General features: G+C 43.5%; 2 pseudogenes; one reads left to right on the top strand and one right to left on the bottom strand.

Annotated features, from left to right (window-relative positions):
* Positions 1–998: 998 nt before the first annotated feature.
* LOC149738317 (uncharacterized) lies at positions 999–2,250 on the bottom strand (annotated as a pseudogene).
* Positions 2,251–4,013: 1,763 nt separating this feature from the next.
* LOC149738318 (uncharacterized) lies at positions 4,014–4,761 on the top strand (annotated as a pseudogene).
* Positions 4,762–8,392: the final 3,631 nt, after the last annotated feature.

The following is an 8,392-nucleotide window of genomic DNA, read 5'->3' on the forward strand; positions in this document are numbered from 1 at the left end:
ATTTTTACCCCCATATTCTGCCCATCGAGCTCTGCTTCGGACTATTGCGCTCTTACTATAGCTTTCGATAATATCGTCGTATTGTTCTTGAGTTTGTACAATTTTACCCATCGTGCACTCATCGTGAGGTTGGGGTAGGTTTTGAAGATCCGCGAGTTTATTTTTCTAGGTTTGTCTGTCTAGCTTTTATTTTTTTTTGTAATTTTCGGACGCGTATTTGATAATATAGCCCCGTATATTATATTTTAGTGCTTCCCATAGAACTTGGGGGATACGGGACTATTGTCGTTGTTTATCAGAAATTCCGCGATCCACTTTTTAGTGTTTTCGACGAATTTTGCATCTTCTAACAAGGACGTATTCATTTTCCAGTAGCCTCTACCCCTGGGTATTTTATCAAGGTTGAGTACAAGTTTGACGATACAATGGTCCGACTGCGTGCTCGGAAAAATTTGGATTTGAGTGGTCTTTTGTAATATTTCGCTTGTGACGAGAACAAAGTCAAGCCGACTCGCCGTGTGCGTTTTTATGCATGCGGGTGTATTGCTTAGAGTTTAGATGTTTGGTGCGGAACACGTCGTATAGCTCGAGGTCATTCATTGCCTGTAATATGCTAGTTTTTGCGCGCCGGTTCCCGTGTTTTTCTCTCGGGCCGGTTTTGTCTAATTTAAGGACACAGTTAAAAAAAAACGTTAACCGCTGATCAGTTATTTCGAGGTTCATGATTATATATCGTCCGAAGTTATCGACACATACGTCTTGTTTTGAGTAAGACAGTTTTTTGGAAAACAAAATCGCGACTCCTTTACTTTTAGTTGAGCCATGTGAGGCTAAGATTTCTCCACCCCATTCTAATTACCATTGCCTGAGACATGATGCGGTTGTGTGCATTTCTTGCAGGCAAATAATATCAAACTTTTTTTGGCGTAGAAAGTAAAAAATACTGCGTCGAGGGTTTTGCAACCCTGCAACATTGTATGTGAATAAACTAAGAGGCATTAAATACGTTCTACTCATATATAAATATCATATTCGTACTCAAAACCACATTCGCACTGATACGGTTTGTCCGGTTTCATAATCTGACACGTTTTTTCCCGCAGCTACAGTGGACTAGTGTAGCATTGCAGGCATTATTAATACAGTTAGATGTCATGGTTCGTTTTGGGATAGAATTTACTGTTTTACATATACAAGTCATTGAGTACCTTTTACACTGTATGCATTCAAGTGTTCCTTCATCGGTCTGAAACTCCGGTTGAAATGTGTGACAGCAGGGCATTTTTCTCATCGGTAGGTGGCAGGTGGAGCAGTTGATTGATACCTCCTTGTTCGGGACGAGAAATTTATCGTTATTTTTATCAGGCAGTATTGGTTTTAGGTTGCTACTTTCGCTGTGGTGCTGTGGTCGAGTCGTTCTCCATTCTGCTTGCTTCTCTTCTTTATTTCTCCTCCTGCGGCGGACAATTTGCTATCACTCTTATCGGTTTCGGGGCGTTCGGCGTTTTGCTGCTTGTGCCCAGCTTTTGTACAATACTTGCATGTTATTTGTTGCCCGTTATACGTGCAGTAGAACTCGTAGTTGTTTATGGTAATATAGCTTGGGATTGGGTTCTTTTCAATATCGGCCCTATCCAGCGTGAGAATTCGTATTCCTGTTAGTAAGCCATTTCTATCCTTTCTATGTTGGATCATGGCCTACTCAATACACGGCCTAGGAATACACCGAAACTGCTCAGAAAATAAGAGGCCTATTAACGCAAATAATGCCCATTATAATACATTGTTACGTCACGGTTTTTGAGTAGGCCATGGTTGGATATGATTAACTTCTCCGCATCTGTTCTGGAATTCGGATTTAATGACCTCATTACGGAAAGGTATTGCCACCCATCCTACCGCCACTTTCACTTTATCTGACTCATAAAGTCTCACCGAGTATAGTGCATCTACTTTGATCAGTAATTCGTACAACTCCAATACAGCTTTTCTCGTAGTGCATGTAACATCTATTAGGTTTCCTTTTCTTTCCGAGATTCCGATTAAATTTTTAACTGGAAATTTTTCTTTTCCTATGATTTTAATAACATCTTCTCTTTTGCTTTGATCCTTAGTTTTGAAGCTAAGGCAGTTGGGTCTCTTCAAATCACCTCCACCCTTTTGATGCAAAACTTGCGCTAAGCTTGGACCTTTATCCATGCCCTTTAGTGTCCGCTCGCTACGAGCGCTAACGTTGAATGACGTTTGCATTCTCGAAGATTACAGATCCCTGGTCCGGTCGGCAACAGCGTCAACTAGCGGCCATATAAGAATACACTACCGACGTCCAACACGTCAGCGGTAAGAACAACAGGGTTGCTGATGCTCTCTCTTGTGCGCTCTTGGGAAACATACATGCTGCGGTCATCGACCTGGACTACAAGCAGTTGGCGATAGCGCAGCTCGACCCAGAAGTACAAGCATACCGCACCGCTATATCCAACCTTAAACGAGAGGATGTAGCTGTTGACGTCACAGGCACTAAACTCCTGTGCGACGTTTCCACCGGTAACCCACGACCAATCATACCGGTAAAATGGCGAAAAAAGGTGTTTGTCGTCTTACATGGTTTGGCCCACCTCTCTATAAGAACCACACGGCGGCTTATGGCAAACAAGTTTGTGTGGCATGGGCTTAAAGAGGAAGTCGGTCTGTGGACTAAGCGATGCCTAGCCTTTCAAAAAGCTAAAATCCAACAACATACCCGAGCTCCTTTACAAAATTAGAGTAAGATAGAGTAAGATTTGCCGACGTCAACATTGATATAGTCGGCCCACTTCCAATTTCTCAGGGTAACATGTATTTCCTAACGATGGTTGACAGGTACACGAGATGGCCCGAAGCAGTTCCGATGAAGGACGCAACGACAATCACTTGTGCAAGAGCGTTCATATACAACTGGATATCAAGATTCGGAATCCCTACGAACGTGTCGTCAGACCGCGGGCCACAATTCACATCCGAATTGTGGTCCAAGACCAACGAGTTCCTAGGTATAAAGCTTCATCGAACCACAGCGTTTCATCCACAGGCAAATGGTCTCGTGGAAAGGTTCCATCGTCTCTTGAAAAGTGCCCTGATGGCCCGTTTGACCGATCCAAACTGGGTGGATGCTCTACCATGGGTTCTCTTGGGAATCCGAACAATGCCATTGGACGACTTGCAAACTTCGTCTGCGGAATTAGTGTATGGTACTCCGGTCGCCGTTCCAGGAGATACAACAACGTAAAAGGAGACACAACCGGCAGCACCCGAATTTCTTAAACAACTACAAGAAATCTTGCGAATACTGGCTCTGGTTGCCATGTCACGTCATTGCACTCCACCCTCATCCGTTACAAACAGCCTGCAACAAGCCAAGTACGTGTTCATTCGCAGAGACGCACATCGTAGGCCACTCACCGCTCCCTACGACGGACCGTACAGGCTTATCGAAAATGATCCAAAAGGCGTTTAAACTAGATGTGGGCGGTAAAGACCAACTGGTGTCAATCGATCGATTGAAACCCGCACATGTAGATCTCGGAACACCAGTCCAAACCGCCAAACGCCCACGACGAGGACGCCCACCAAAAATCATCGCTGACCAGATGAAAGCAACTTCTTCTAAACCAACCATGATCCGAACTAGGCCACAACGAAATATTCGGCCACCGGAACGTTACGGTTGTTCGGCTAAAGACAACTCTTCGCTTATAGGGGGGAGTTAGGTGGTGACTGAAACTTAGTCGGTCACATTCGGTATTGCGTAATTACTGTCACGTGTTATTTGCCAATCGCCATTGCTTAATTACAGACACCCCCTTCTTCTTCTATTACCGTACTCTCTCAGTTGCTTTTTTCTTACTGTTGTTGTTTTCACACACGAACGTGTAAAGTGTAACCATTCTAATAAAAACGATCTTGGACTCAACATCGCTACAATTGGTGACCTCGACGTAGCAGGAACGATATTTCTGCAAACTGTCGACCAGATGGAAAACGCTGTCGCACTCAAGCTGCCAACATTTTGGACGTCACAACCTCGGGTATGGTTTCAGCAGGCAGAAGCGCAGTTTGTGTTGCGAAATGTAGCGGCGGATACTACCAAGTATTACTATGTAGTAGCAGCGTTGGACCAAGAAACAGCAAAACGCCTGATCGATATCCTAGAAAAACCGCCGCAAGAACAAAAGTACGCGACAATAAAACAACGGCTACAAAACATTCTGCCTTTCGCCTCAGGACAGAGCTTCTCAACTCCTAAACATGCCAGATTTGGGCGACCGGAAGCCTTCCGAGCTCATGGATGACATGCTGGCACTGTTAGGAAACCATATGAGCCCTGCTTTCTATTCAAGCATTTGTTCCTGAAACGCCCGCCAGAGGATATCCGCGTCATATTGTCCGGCGACGAAACAAATAACCCACGAGAGCTAGCACAGCGACCAGACATACTCTGGCAATCCATCAGCGAGCGGGTACAAAGCGTAGCTAAGATCGTCAAAAAAAAGAGCCCACACTCACAGAGAAACCAACCTGCCGGAGAAGATGCAAGGCTGTGCTTTTACCATCGCAGATTTGGGGATCAAGCGCGAAAATGTGTCCCTCCGTCGGCTACCCCGGAAACGACCAAGCCGGTCGTTGATGTATTCCTCAGCAACCGGCAAAAAAACTGCCTATTCTATATGTGGGACCGCACATCCGGAATTAACTACTTAGTCGACTGTGGAGCAGAAGTCAGCGTCATTCCTCCATCCGGGCGAGACCGTAGGACACGTGCGAGGGGCACAAGTCTATTAGCTGCTAACGGAAGCAAAATACAAACTTATGGTACAAAAACTTGTTAGCAGGTAAATTTACCTCTCCACCACGAAGTTCCACATCGCCGATGTCTCATGTCCTCTCATTGGAGCCGATTTTTTACGAGCATATTTGTTGATAATCGACTTTAAACATTACTGGCTGCTTATCGCAAATACGGTAAAGAGTGCTTCATGTCAAAATGTAGTGCACCAGGCGGAAAGAAGGACCATTTCAAAGACGAACACTAGCTACTCTGCTCTTCTAAAAAAGTTTCCAACGATCACCACTCCTCCGTTTAACCAAGCGACGACAAAACAGGGAGTATATCACTACATTCGACGGACCACCGGTACACTCACGAACACGAAGACTACCGCCAGAGAAACTTGCGCTCGCCAAAGCTGAATTTGCAAAAATTCTAGAAATGGGCATAATTCAACGATCATCAAGCCCGTGGTCGTCGTCGCTACACATGGTCCCTAAATCGTCAGGAGGTTGGAGACCATGCGGAGATTACCGGAGGTTGAACGCGCGTACGCAAGGGGATCGCTATAATATACCGCACATCCACGATTTTACCGCAAAGCTAGCCAGGGCGAATTTTTTTTCAAAGATCGACTTAATCAGAGGCTATCATCAGATCACGGTAGCACCTGAAGATATCCCCAAAACAGCCGTCACCACGCCATTCGGTCTTTACGAATTCCGTCGAATGCCTATCGGATTGAAAAATGCAGCCCAAGCCTTTCAGAGATTAATGGACACCGTCTGTCAACCACTCGATTTCGTTTTCGCCTATCTAGACGACGTCGTAGTGGCCAGTCAGAATGAACAACAACACTTCGAGCATCTAAAAGCAGTGTTCCACCGTCTGTCGCAATTTGGTCTGATAATCAACCCCAAGAAATGCCAATTCGGAAAAGCGCAAATGAATTTTCTTGGTCATCACGTAGACCGGGCAGGCGCAAGACCGTTGAAAAACAAAGTGGCCGCTATTCTACAATTCCAGTATCCAACAACCATTATAGGACTAAAGGAATTTGCATCATAGATTTATACCTTCTGCAGCCAAAATAATGGCGCCGATCTATTCAGCCATGGCTGGCAAACAAAAAACGTTAACCTGGACAAATAACCTACAGACGGCTTTTGAAGCAGCCAAACAGGCGCTAGCCAACGCAAACCTTTTACCGCACCCTAAGCCGCAGGCTCGGACAGCTTTGACGGTCGACGCATTAAAAACTGCAATTGGGGGTGTGCTTGAACAGTTTATAGATGGGCTTTGGCGCCCATTGGCGTTTTTCAGAAAACAATTACGGGCCGCTGAGGTAAAGGACAGCGCTTTTGACCGAGAACTGTTAGCCCTGCATCTTGCAATCCGTCATTTTCGGTATTTTCTAGAAGGTCGCGACTTTACTGCCTACACGGATCACAAACCGTTAACGTTTGCATTCTCTAAGATTACAGATCCCTGGTCCAGTCGGCAACAGTGTCAACTATACATCCGAATTGTGGTCCAAGACCAACAAGTTCCTAGATATAAAGCTTCATTGAACCACAGCGTTTCATCCACAGGCAAATGGTCTCGTGGAAAGGTTCCATCATCACTTGAAAAGTGCCCTGATGGCCCGTTTGACCGATCCAAACTGGGTGGATGCTCTACCATGGGTTCTCTTTGGAATCCGAACAATGCCAAAGGACGACTTGCAAACTTTGTCTGTGGAATTGGTGTATGGTACTCCGGTCGCCGCTCCAGGAGATACAACAACGTAAAAGGAGACACAACCGGCAGCACCCGAATTTCCTAAACAACTACAAGAAATCTTGCGAATACTGGCTCTGGTTGCCATGTCACGTCATTGCACTCCACCCTCATCCGTTACAAACAGCCTGCAACAAGCCAAGTACGTGTTCATTCGCAGAGACGCACATCGTAGGCCACTCACCGCTCCCTACGACGGACCGTACAGGGTTATCGAAAATGGTCCAAAGGCGTTTAAACTAGATGTGGGCGGTAAAGACCAACTGGTCTCAATCGATCGATTGAAACCCGCACATGTAGATCTCGGAACACCAGTCCAAACCGCCCAACGCCCACGACGAGGACGCCCACCAAAAATCATCGCTGACCAGATGAAAGCAACTTCCTCTAAACCAACCATGATCCGAACAAGGCCACAACGAAATATTCGGCCACCGGAACGTTACGGTTGTTCGGCTAAAGACAACTCTTGGCATCTAGGGGGGAGTTATGTGGCGACTGAAACTTAGTCGTTCACATTCGGTATTGCGTAATTACTGTCACGTGTTATTTGCCTATCGCCATTGCTTAATTACAGACACTACCTTTTTCTGTTACCGTACTCTCTCAGTTGCCTTATTCTTACTGTTGTATGAAGTGTAACCATTGTAATAAAAACGATTTTGGACTCTCTTTTTGCAAAAAAAACAAAAAAATCATTTTTTTCATGATTTCCAAAGATATTCAAAAAAAAGGTTTTAATTAAAACTGTACAGTTATTCGTTTTGAACAATAAAAAATTAAAATTTTAATAAAAAAAATTTTTTAACATTAGTTTTTACAAAAATTTTTTTTTTTTTTGCAATTTTTTTTCGAAAAATTTTTAGGTTTATAACAGTAAAACTACAGTTTTTATGCAAAAAAAATAAACAAAAAAATCAACCATTTTTTCATGTTTCCCAAAGTAATCCAACATTTTTTTTATTGAATAAAACAAGTAACTGTACAGTTTTAATTAAAACATTTTTTTGATTCCTTTGGGAAACATGAAAAAAATGATTTTTTTTGATTTTTTTTTTGTTTTTTTTATTGCATATAAAGTTTACAACACGATAGTGATAATAACACAACAGCGACAAATTATAACGAAAACGATTGTAGCGAACAAACGATACTTAAAATTAACGCAAGTTTGCGTTCAACTTCCGTTTGTATTGCAATAACTTGTTATGTTTTATTGCAACAGCCTTTTCATTGGCCCTGCTGCGGTTCATCATAGATAAACATTTCTATATTTGGCTTCAAGTTTTGAATTCGACATTTGTATATAACAAATCTGGCAACTACAAGCATGCAATTCATTAAATTTAAAACACATTTTTCAAGGCAATCATTGTGAATTCCGAAGAGCTTTACGGTATTGCTTATAATTGTTTTATGGCACAAAACACTGTCCATCCAGGCACTGACGCTTTCCCAGTATACCTGGACATGTTTACATTCACAAAATAGATGGTATATTGTTTCTTTGTTTACACTGCAAAAAGTGCACACATCAGTCTCAATAATCCCGAAGCCATGGAGCTTATCGTTTAGGACGATGGCGCTCAGATTCATTTTAACTTGAAAGGAGCGCAGCTTCGTTTCAAACGTACAGTCGTATAAGTTTTTGTAAATTTCTGACCAGTTCAGAGGTCCCCGTTGTAAGGTTACTTCCCATTTATTTTGTTGTTTGGTCGGCTTTTGTTTATTGGGAGATACAAAATATTCGTATGCGTTTTTGGCTGTAGGCAAATTGTCGCTTATCCCTTCCTCAGTCTGTCGATG

Source organism: Ciona robusta, chromosome 3 (assembly GCF_009617815.1).
Source record: "Ciona robusta chromosome 3, ASM961781v2".
NCBI lineage: Eukaryota > Metazoa > Chordata > Ascidiacea > Phlebobranchia > Cionidae > Ciona > Ciona robusta.